The 12,473-nt window shown below is 44.6% G+C and overlaps 1 protein-coding gene across 2 annotated transcripts in view; it reads left to right on the forward strand.

The window, feature by feature from the left end:
* The first annotated feature begins 1,276 nt into the window (after window positions 1-1,276).
* Window positions 1,277-12,473, forward strand: part of LOC126259634 (UDP-glucosyltransferase 2-like) — a 796,919-nt gene continuing 785,722 nt past the window's right edge. Inside the window, exon 1 of one of the 2 annotated variants that reach the window (XM_049956558.1) lies at window positions 1,277-1,340. The gene's annotated coding sequence lies outside the window, so the exon portion shown is untranslated. The remainder of the gene's footprint in view (window positions 1,341-12,473) is intronic. The other variant, XM_049956559.1, reaches the window with a different exon arrangement.

Below are 12,473 nucleotides of genomic sequence, written 5' to 3' on the forward strand. Positions count from 1 at the left end.
CGCACTGTCAAAGATCCGCTACATACTTCGATTAATCTGCTTACGAGCTATTTAGCTAGCATCAGAAGAGTGAAATCCTGCTCCCACATGTAATTGTCCTTTCCATTGTTAAGGATGAAACTCTCTCTGCCGATTTCTTTGTAGTGACGGACGGTGTGATCCCGAGCAACAGTAGTGTTACCGTCTGAGAAAAGTCTCCGAGTCTGGTTCAGAGCATGCTCTGTTCAGAAGGTAACGACTAGTGTTTCAGACTTTCCCATTCTTCCTCTCTTTCAGTTGAAAGCATTATAGAATGCCTATAAACTTCGACTATAGATCATTAACCATAATTCTAAACAGAACACTGTGTATCCTCAAAGGCATCAAATTATTCTAAACTTACAATGGAATCAACTATGTAATTTATTCAGCTCTTAGGTAAGCCAGTTATTTATCACAGCTAGTAAACGAGACTCTGCAACAGCCGCTGCTATCTTCACACTGTCCACCTAGCCTGATCATGGAAATTAGAATCTTTCCTCTCCAAGAATTTGCTTTTCAACTGATAATATTCGATTGAAGAGCGATAAAAAGGTTTACTTTGACGCACTGTCAAAGATCCGCTACATACTTCGATTAATCTGCTTACGAGCTATTTAGCTAGCATCAGAAGAGTGAAATCCTGCTCCCACATGTAATTGTCCTTTCCATTGTTAAGGATGAAACTCTCTCTGCCGATTTCTTTGTAGTGACGGACGGTGTGATCCCGGGCAACAGTAGTGTTACCGTCTGAGAAAAGTCTCCGAGTCTGGTTCAGAGCATGCTCTGTTCAGAAGGTAACGACGAGTGTTTCAGACTTTCCCATTCTTCCTCTCTTTACGTTAGAGTATCTGAAAGCGTGCCTAATTAAATCCAGGAAACCGCTTCCCCGTCTCTGTGTTTCCTAAACAGCGAACCTTGCTTTCGTCCTTACAAGCAGATAGATATGTTATGATAATCCTTTGAATTTTCATCAGCGTCCTGTCACGTTAAGTAGGGTATGCAAGGTAGAAAGTGCAGGAAGAATGCTCAATAGTCGCCCAGTCTTCAGAAATTTGTGATTCTTCCATTAGATTGACTAGTCAGCGATAGTTTCTCATGCAAAAAATTCGCTTCGTGGGAAAGTTACAAAGCCGTTGGCTCGAGCTCGTTATAGTTTATCAGTGAACCGGCACTGTCTCTGCGAATGCTTAAGCAATGCTGATAAGCCTGAAGCACTGGGCGTACTACGAAAGCATAGTGTAGGTTAGTTGTGCAGTGTTCGTTATTGCAAATGGAGTTCATTCGCTGTGTGCAGCAGAAAGACACCACATTCTGAAAAGGTAGGAAAGCCTTTCGCATAAGTCACGCAGATTATCTCATTCTTAGAGTTACTGTGTATTCGTTTATGCATAAATCCAATCTCAAAAAGTTTCTCACCGATAAACAATGGCTTCAAACGAGTTTGGCTTAAAACATTATGAAATAAACCAAGTTACTGTCACGAATCTCTACGCTTAATGTGCTGTGGAACAATCTGTTTGCTCTGACATATGTCAAGTAGTCAATATAGCTTATGGGAAAACTAAAACAGCTCCTTCAAAGTTTAGGAAGCTTCCGCAGGCATCTGCATGATGAACTAAGGACGACGTTACTAGGTCATATACGTAGATGTATTGGTGGACACAATCAATCGCGAACGATTATAAAGTTCATTACAAAGGAAAACGTTTGTTTGAAACTTTTAGCCAATTAGAATTTTTTTTTTCAAATACGAAGACAGATCCTGTTCTATTCTTCATCTCAGAGTAAATTATTTTTGAGGCCTGTGAGTTTAAAATAATTGAAACCTAGTGTGTGTGTTTTCGTCTATTGAAACGAAGAGTTTGTTTATTTATTTCTTTGCCACGCAAGTATGATTTTGTTTACATAGTACTACCGAAATTGTCGACATAAGCTGTAAGATACAGTGAGCATTACTCAAAACTTCCGTTTGGTGCTGCACTAGTCATAAATTCGCTACATACGCTAACTTAGTGGCGTAATGACAAATATTTACTTTGTTCTGGTGTTGAACCGACTTTTATTTCTACAATAAACATCAAATTTCAGCAATAAATTTGTTAAAAGTCAGACATTCCTCATTATAGACTCCAGAAATAAAATTAATTACACCACAATAAAATCTTGTTAGAATATTAAATTCCAGTTATGTCCAGCGTCCCTGGAAGGCAATGTATGTATGTCATCTAGCTGCTAGCACAATCGCTTCAAAGAGAGAGAGTGAGAGAGAGAAAGAGAGACACAGTGACGCAATGACAGAAGATTTCTATAGGACGAAGTAATGAACTATTTTATAGTGCAATGAAGAACGCTTGGTGATGAACCTGATCCAACTTTCTTATAGTGAAACAGATGCTGTTTCGTGAGTTAATGATTGCAAGTGCATACCACGACGCACTTTTCTCCCGAACAGCCAATAATAAGCGACCGGAATGGTTAAGAGTAAAGTATGATTACTAACCGTGACAATGCTGAAATCTTTAAATTCATGTTGTAGCGCGCAGTAAATTAAAACTGAAGCAGGCGAGTGCCACTGAATGAGTGTCAAAATTTCATGCAATCACTTCTCACTTCGTCCACACAGTTTCATTGTGCAGATTAGTGATTAGCTATCGTATATCACTTTTTTCGACACATTCGTCTGTTCTTAAAGATAAAACATTAAGCTCCTTTTATAACTGAATCAAATTAGAAAAATTTTCGAATGCCTGTCGCATCATCTCGAGAGGCACTTTGCATCACTTAGAGGAAACAAATGAAAAAACACTTTGCACACGTTATCGTTGCCAACAAGAAAATCTGTTATCTTCAGTTAATTCCATTAATTAACATTTATTTCGGAAACTAAACAATATGAGTTACAACTATTACATGAACTAACGTTAACGGACTCAAAAGCTTATAATGTGACTGCAGCTCATAGTCTGTAACCGTTAAGTACTTCCACGTATTGTGCGTCAAGTAGTGCCACGTAGAACAGGTGAAACGTATGATTAATACTTTTCTTGTGCATCGCAGGCACGATATCCGAAAGTTGCAACTATTTATGCGAAATTTCTCTGTGAAACTTGCTCATCGTGCTCGCAATGACATTAGAGTAGCTCCTGGACGTTTGAATTCAAAATCACTAGACGTGTGCACGACTTAACACTCCATCTCAAACAGTCTAGAACTTCTGCTGAAGATGTTCTCCATAGCTGCGAACGGAAATTATTGGGTTGGAGAGTAATAGATTTATAACATATCGAAGCACTTTGAGTTATAAAACTGTCCGTGTACTTACATTTCCATTGTGTTATATTCGTGGTGACAGCAGTTAATTCGAGAGAAACATGGCTCACGTAGAAAGCTTCTATAGTATTTTAGACCTACATCTACATCCGTATTCCGAAAACCACCACACTAGTGCGTGACAGAGGTAACGTTCCACTGCACCGTTCCATTCGTGTATGGAGCGCAGGAAGAATGTTTTTATTTATTTTCATTTTAGACATCTAGTTCCATAGGACCAAATTGAGGAGGATATCTCCAAGTTCATGAAACGTGTCAGTACATGAAATTACAACATAAACATCACATTTTACCTGTTATTAATTTTATGAACCCATAAAAAGACAAGCCATGAGTTTATGTAAACGCAATCAACAATATAACACAGGAATCAATTTTTCAAGGAACTCCTTGACAGAATAGGTGTGACCCGTGAGAAAACTCTTCAGTTTCGATGTGAAAGCTTGTGGTTTACTACTAAGATTTCTGAATTCTTGTGGTAGCTTATTGAAAATGGATGCAGCAGTAAACTCCACACCTTTCTGCACAAGAGTCAAGGAAGTGTGATACAAATGCCCCTGTTCGTGCTGTACTTAACCTAATGTTTTCCTCGCTATCCCTACGGGAGCGATACGCGGGTGGTTGTGGTATATGCCCAGAGACAACAATTAAAGTCGGTTCTTGAAAGGCTTTCTCGGTGTAGTTTGCGTGTAGCTTCAAGTGCGTGCCAGTTCAGCTTTTTCAGCCTGTCTGTGACAATCACCCACGGGTCAAACAAACCTGTGACCATTCGTGCTGCCTTTCTTTGTATTCGTTCAATATCCCTTGTTAGTGATATTTGATACGGGTCCCACACACTATAATAGTATTTTCGGATGGATCACACGAGTGAATTGCAACAATTCTCCTTTGTAAACAGATTGTGTTTCAGTAACATTTTATCAGATAACCGAAGTGTGCCACCTTCTTTACTTATACTATTGAGCCTATGTGATCGTTCCCTTACATATCCCTAAGAGGTGATACAGTTGTGCGAGCTGATCGATTCAAACAATGACTCCTTGATAGTGTAGTCACGGGATACCACGTCTTTTCGTTTTGTGATGAGCAGAATCTTAAATTTCTGAACATTTAAAGCAAGCTGTCAATCTTTGCATCAATTTGAAATCATGTCGAGGTCTGAGTGAATATCTGTACAGTTTTCTTCCAGACAACACTCCATCATCCGTGAAATGTCTGACGTTACTATTAATATACAAGATCATTAATATGGAACATGGATAGCAAGGTTCCAAACACAGTTCCCAAAGGCCCACTTGAAGTATCTTCTATATCTGTCGATGACTTTCCATCGAAGATGATATGCTGCGTCATCGCTACCAAAATATCCACAATCTTGTAACAAATTTAGCCTGATTCTTCATGCTATCGTGTTTTGATAATAAGCTTGGATATGATACTGACTCAAATGCATTTTCTAAAATCGAGAATTACTGCATCAACCTGTCTGCCTTCGTTTCTGAGGTCGCAGTCTGCTTTCTGCAACGGCGAGGACGTCCTGTTTACGTCACGTACGCGCGGTCGCGAGTGTCCGTAGGTGTTAACTACTTCGGCGCCGTTAGTTTAGAGTCCGAAATATGGACCACCTTTACAACGTACCCGGTTCTTATCGGGGTACAACAGATCAAACTTGTACTGACAAAACACGTACCATCATATCTTGTCTCGGCGGATGTAGGGTGATTATTATATATGACGGACAGCCATGCGCTTGCTCCAGTTGTGACCAATAAGGATACGTCAGGTCGGATTTTCTCCGACGTCGGCTTGCTCAAATCCCGAAAGGTGAATCTATGACTCCTTATACGGTGACGACCTTTTCCTCTCAATTATGCCCAGGTTGCACGGGCGGCCATCCTTTCCGATGCCACATTCGTCAGATAGACGCCCCCGATAGGGAGGACCCGATGGATGCTGCAGTACCGGATTCAACCACTACAACGGCGCTCCCCCCTGAGGATAACAAGAAAGCACGGTTGACAGGATGGACATTGAATCACGGGTTGTGCAGATAGCGGCTTTTCTTCCAGAAATGCTCTATCGGACGAGTGTTTGCAGCGAACGTCTGACATGGACAGTGTACAATCCGAAGACGGTACCGGCGGTACAACGGCCGCAGTAGCATCCCATCCAACAGATCGACCTGGTGACGGCTTCAGTCCCTCCGACCCCACAGAATAGCAGGATGATATGCAGACTGCCGCTGCCGATTACCAGCCAGTAGCGAGACAGAGTCTGCGCTGAGTGCCGCAGCAGTCACCAACAGGCGATGGTATTGCATGGCCACTGGGCGGACGACGGTGAGGAAAACTCCTTGCCCATCGTGTCGGACCACTCGCGGGGGAATTCACCCCACCATCAGTGGCCGCGTGGGGTAGCGGTGCGGTCTACGGCATCTTGTCACGGTCCGCGCGGCACCTCCCGTCGGAAGTTCTAGTCCACCCTCGGGGACGGGTGTGTGTGTTGTCCTTAGCGTAAGTTAGTTTATTTTAGATTAAGAAGCACGTAAGCCTAGGGACCGATGATCTCAGCAGTTTGGCGTCATAGTCCTAACCACAAATTTCCAATTTACCAGCAGTGACAGCGATGAGACAGCCTGACGTCACGCGCACACACCCCTTACAAGGGTGTTGATGACCAACATGGGTGCTATGGATAGATCTCAAACTTATCGTGTGCCTACTATAAACATCAACACTATAAGGGTAGGTAGGTAGGTGGTTAGTGTTTAACGTCCCGTCGACAACGAGGTCATTAGAGACGGAGCGCAAGCTCAGGTTAGGGAAGGTTTGGGAAGGAAATCGGCCGTGCTCTTTCAAAGGAACCATCCCGGCATTTGCCTGAAACGATTTAGGGAAATCACGGAAAACCTAAATCAGGATGGTTGGAGACGGGATTGAACCGTCGTCCTCCCGAATACAAGTCCAGTGTGCTAACCACTGCGCCACCTCGCTCGGTCAACACTATAAGGACATGCGCTGTTATCTTTGCTTCAGGATATGTTGAATTCTGCTTCCATCGATATAGCCCTTCCCCACGAGGTGTACGTCCACGATTTCCCAGGCATGTACGGTTATGACGCATGCGTTTCTCAATCTTCCCTCGCAGGCACCGGCGTCGCTGTACTTCTTCGGGAAGGGATGGTGGCGGACGATATCCTATTTCTGCCTAGGGCAAGAGGAATGGAATTCACATTATTGGGTGTCCCCTTTATCAATATCTAGGCACCTTCCGGGACGGACAAACGTCGCGAACGTTCACGATTCTTTGCGGAAGACGTCGCCCCGCTCTTCCAAGGCCGCCGCGAGCAGTTGGTGTTTGGGGGTGACAACAATTGCGTACTGGCACCCAGAGACCCACTCCCACGGCCTCATTACAGGATAACGTCCACAGGAACATGGTGTCTCATTTTCGTTCTGAGAACGCTTCGTATACTGTTCTATCGTAGACGACTGGAGACTGATTCCAAACTTCAATGAACGTCGAAAGCGGCATTTTACGAAGTTGTTACGCTTATTTGTGCTGCTGGATATCCGTATTGTCGATGCAAGACTCGTAATTGTAGTGGAAGACTGGCATTTGCTTCTCTGCCACAGTGCTTCGATGAAATTTTGTGGCTAATATTCCATGACATTAAATGGTTTCCTTCATCCTCTTAACATACTGCCACTTTATTTACAGGTTAGACATATCATCCACTGAGCACCACTACTGACCACAGATTCTGCCAGCTACTGACTGAATGTTCATACCGAAGTGAAGTCACAAACAATGCCTTTGGCCTGCCTATTGCAGCTCGCTCAGAAATGGTTAAAAATTGTTATGATTTTTTCACGCTACTCATTCTAATAATTAAATATTACATAAATCTTTAACAAAAAAATGAAAGTGTATAACTGAAACTCAATTTAGAAAATTAAATTTTTGTGCAGGAAAAATAAAGACAGGTTCTTACTTATATAATACACTCCTGGAAATGGGAAAAAGAACACATTGACACCGGTGTGTCAGACCCACCATACTTGCCCCGGACACTGCGAGAGGGCTGTACAAGCAATGATCACACGCACGGCACAGCGGACACACCAGGAACCGCGGTGTTGGCCGTCGAATGGCGCTAGCTGCGCAGCATTTGTGCACCGTCGCCGTCAGTGTCAGCCAGTTTGCCGTGGCATACGGAGCTCCATCGCAGTCTTTAACACTGGTAGCATGCCGCGACAGCGTGGACGTGAACCGTATGTGCAGTTGACGGACTTTGAGCGAGGGCGTATAGTGGGCGTGCGGGAGGCCGGGTGGACGTACCGCCGAATTGCTCAACACGTGGGGCGTCAGGTCTCCACAGTACATCGATGTCGTCGCCAGTGGTCGGCGGAAGGTGCACGTGCCCGTCGACCTGGGACCGGACCGCAGCGACGCACGGATGCACGCCAAGACCGTAGGATCCTACGCAGTGCCGTAGGGGACCGCACCGCCACTTCCCAGCAAATTAGGGACACTGTTGCTCCTGGGGTATCGGCGAGGACCATTCGCAACCGTCTCCATGAAGCTGGGCTACGGTCCCGCACACCGTTAGGCCGTCTTCCGCTCACGCCCCAACATCCTGCAGCCCGCCTCCAGTGGTGTCGCGACAGGCGTGAATGGAGGGACGAATGGAGACGTGTCGTCTTCAGCGATGAGAGTCGCTTCTGCCTTGGTGCCAATGATGGTCGTATGCGTGTTTGGCGCCGTGCAGGTGAGCGCCACAATCAGGACTGCATACGACCGAGGCACACAGGGCCAACACCCGGCATCATGGTGTGGGGAGCGATCTCCTACACTGGCCGTACACCACTGGTGATCGTCGAGGGGACACTGAATAGTGCACGGTACATCCACACCGTCATCGAACCCATCGTTCTACCATTCCTAGACCGGCAAGGGAACTTGCTGTTTCCACAGGACAATGCACGTCCGCATGTATCCCGTGCCACCCAACGTGCTCTAGAAGGTGTAAGTCAACTACCCTGGCCAGCAAGATCTCCGGATCTGTCCCCCATTGAGCATGTTTGGGACTGGATGAAGCGTCGTCTCACGCGGTCTGCACGTCCAGCACGAACGCTGGTCAAACTGAGGCGCCAGGTGGAAATGGCATGGCAAGCCGTTCCACAGGACTACATCCAGCATCTCTACGATCGTCTCCATGGGAGAATAGCAGCCTGCATTGCTGCGAAAGGTGGATATACACTGTACTAGTGCCGACATTGTGCATGCTCTGTTGCCTGTGTCTATGTGCCTGTGGTTCTGACAGTGTGATCATGTGATGTATCTGACCGCAGGAATGTGTCAATAAAGTTTCCCCTTCCTGGGACAATGAATTCACGGTGTTCTTATTTCAATTTCCAGGAGTGTACAATCACCTATATAATGAGATGTTCAAAGGAAATTACATAATATATTGAGAAAGAAGAAAGAAAAATGTGTTGTATGCCACTGCTTCGAATTGAATGCGTCGTTATAAGTGCAGTTCGAAGAATCGCTTCGGAGGAACAGCATTTACGTCAGAACAGCATGGAAAGAAATAAAGTCAGATACGGTATCTCGAACGAGCTATGCACCGATGAACATCAGCGTTCTAAACAAGTGTACTGGCCGTGTCACTCGTGTTTAGTTGAGGACTTAATTGTTTTCTAAAGGGGGCGGAGAATACAAGGTTTCTGGTGCACCATTAGTCACTTGCTCACTAACATTAGTCAGCTGTCAGCTCAGATCAGCTATCTTATTCCCCCTGTTAATGCTACTAGACTTGTACTAGATAAGGTGCCTGCAAAGGGGCTCTGCGGGTGCGAAATAAGAAAAAGCTGGCGATTCACGGAAAGTGCAGAATGTCGTTTAAAACAATCGTTTCATTGAATTCACTTCAGTACTGTAGACCGCCAAATACCACACAGGAATACTCGTGTGAAATCACATATCAGTCTCCCATTTGTGTGCGCCCACGACGAACAGTTCAAGAAGGATTTCAGCAGCTACAGCAGAAACTTGTATATGGAAGCGCTTAAGATAAACCATGTTTCGGATTAAGAAACTTGTGCTAGAGCTAATGGCAGACATTTTTAGCGATCCATTTAGTAATCGGAAGGCAATACTTGGAAAGAACAAATACTTATAGAACCAGGCCGAAAATTTGAAAACAAAAATACAGATACGAAGCAAACATGTAACGACAAAAATGTCTGCAACTATGAAAATAAAAAATGACAGAAAAAATGCGAAGTTTTTGCTTCTTTTTATGTTCTCCATCCATTACACGGGAGAGCATTCCCACATATTAGTTAAGACTGTGTGTCATTTGTTGCATATATTATACGTATGTTGTATAATTTGATTTGAACACATCATCTACACAACAGAAAAATTTTTTATTAAAAAAGTTATCACACATTTCTGTAACTGCCAGAAAAATAAATAAACTGTGTTCATAACTATATAGTAAAAGTAATGTTTCTTACGATTACCTATCTCAATAAATCTTCGTTTCATTTATTATTTTGTAAGCTACAGAGGAAAATACCTGATCTGAAACATGACATGTACAGCAATTCTACAAAGGTAAAATAAGCACATTAAACAATAATAAAAAGATCCTGAAAGGATATAGCAGAAAAGTGACGATCTTGAAAAGAAACACTGAACTTTCACTAAATAGTTAAAGGACGTGGACTGGGAAAAGTATTTAGGAGAGGCGAACGTTAGGTGTTTCATAGCGTCATACTGTATGTATATATGCATAGTGGCCCGTTGTATTGTATCTACGCAGATACAGGAAGGTTGTAGGTGTGGGCAGGTTCATAACACGAGGAGGAAGCATATGGAAAGATAGAGATGGCAGGGGGAGCCCTGGCGTGGACTGATAGGTTGGGGAAGAGCTATAGTTGACAGGATGGATAAATGTTCAGTCGGATTTCATTGTCTGAGAAAGGAGATCGGTCGAAGTTTCGCAAGGAGAGGACAAGAAGTGTTGTTTAAAAAAATCTTCTTGGGTTTCCAGTCGCGTCAGTGATTTAAATTCACACGACCTTTCGATCGAAAACTCCTCGGTCATTTTCAAGTGGTAAATGACTGCAGCGTCACTGTGGCAGCGCCGTTATATAGCCGCCCTGCTGGCTGTGACGTCAATGGTGCTCTCTTCCTCGCCAACTGTGGTAATGTTTTCGTCCAGCGTCCGTTGAACTCGCTTCTGCCGCACGGTGGCCAGGTCACAGACTGTACTGAGCTGCAAAACGCTGCCCTTGCTGGCTATTTTTTTTTTCAGAGGTCGAGCCCCTCCACGCCCACACTGGCATGATGGCCAACTCAATAGGTCTACTGCCATCTCTGCATAAGAGTTAGTTTTCACTAAAGTGAGGTCTCGTGGGATGTGGGTACTGCGATGTTTGTGTAAGACTGGTTAAGCTTAACCATTAACACGCGCTCATCTGGAGATAGATTGGGTCGGAAGGTGAATGAAGGGTAGCGGTTTGAAGGGCAGAGGAAAACAATTGCAAATGCAGGAGTCAAGGGAAAAAAACCTCTTCGATAGTCGGGTCGGTTAGTAAGAGCGGTAGCGGTTTTCTTGCTGCCTTCAACACGTCATGCAAGGGTAAGCTTTGTTAGTAGTGGGTATCATGCAGGTCGATACCTTGTCGTTGTGCGGCGATGTTACTCGGTGACTGTCTTTGGTTGCCGGTGTTGACTTCTCGGTCAGCGTCAGCTTACCTGTAACAGTTAGGATCATCATCGTTTTGTGTTCGATAGGTCATATATCAGATTCACAGTGTAGAGTAACGTTGGCAGTTTGTTTGTGAGTCAGTGTGCGAGCTTGTCGGTTTCCCTGCTGTAGCCTGTTGGTCAGCTGTAATAGTACCTGGCATATGCAGTAAACGTTGCTGTTATGCAGGGGCTTGCCGATGTTGCCCCTTGTGGATCTATGCTAGCATTTTCCATAGGTGGTTATGCCCTAGCTAGTAGTCTTTGGGAGCTTATTCTTCCACCTGTGGTTGTGATCAATTGTTTCCCAGAGTAAGGAGGAAACGACTGTATGAGCGTCTCGAGTTCCTGTATAGTCATGTGGCTTGTTTTTTGAATATTTTCTTGAGAGTTTCAAGGTGTAATTTAATGTGAAGATCCCTGGTGCGTGTGTAGCTTGAGCGTAGATAATGATGCGTAGCACTTTGTTCAGTATGTCTGCAGGCGGTGCAAGCGTGTAGGAGCTGCGTATCCCCAGACGGGAGCTGTGTACATCATCAGTGTCATGTATATGTTGATGGTGTTTACAGATATTTTTATTTCTACCGCTTCTTTTATGACTCTATCGCAAAATCCCTTCGTCCTTATAATGACAGAGGTTTCGTCGACTAGAATTCGATGTCAGTTTTCTAAAGCGTGTTCTGACGCGGCTGATTTTTCAGGGTAGTGTAGGCGTAAGCAATTCTCGTGTTCCGTCCGGCGTTGCTCCACAGTGCTTAGTGTTTGGCCGACGAAGTGGCAGCGACACTGACACGGTATCTTGTAAACTCCACGCGCTTGAAGCCCTATATCGTGCTTTGCAGACCTCATGAGCTGTCGTATTGTTGCTAGAGGTCTGAACACAGATGGGATGTGTCCTTTCAGGAGCCGGCTTATCTTTCCCCACAGCGTGTCACAGAAAGGCAAAAACGCAAGATTCTTGTTCTCTTCTTCAGTGGTTTCCTTTCTCCGTTTCTCGCCAGAAATAGCCTGTGACGCCCGGCAGTGATTGTAGTGGTTTCCCGGAAGGCTTTTTGGAGGTGACATCGTACTAGTGGCAGATTTTCAGCGTCTGAGACGACTTTAGCACGGTGGATAAGCGTGTTCAGGTCACCACAACGTATGCCAGATGGTGGTGGCTAAGATCGTGCAGGTACAGATCCGTGTGTGGAGGTTTCCTGTGCACACTGTGGCTGAAGTTTACATTGGATTTCCGGGGAACGACGTCTGTCTCCGCTTCTATCGTAAAACTCATGTTGTCGTAAATGCCGCTCAGTTGTTCTAAGAATTTGCCCAGATTTTCATGTTCTTGGGGCCAGATAATGAAAGTGTCGTCCACG

This window comes from Schistocerca nitens, chromosome 5, assembly GCF_023898315.1.
Source record: "Schistocerca nitens isolate TAMUIC-IGC-003100 chromosome 5, iqSchNite1.1, whole genome shotgun sequence".
Lineage (NCBI taxonomy): Eukaryota > Metazoa > Arthropoda > Insecta > Orthoptera > Acrididae > Schistocerca > Schistocerca nitens.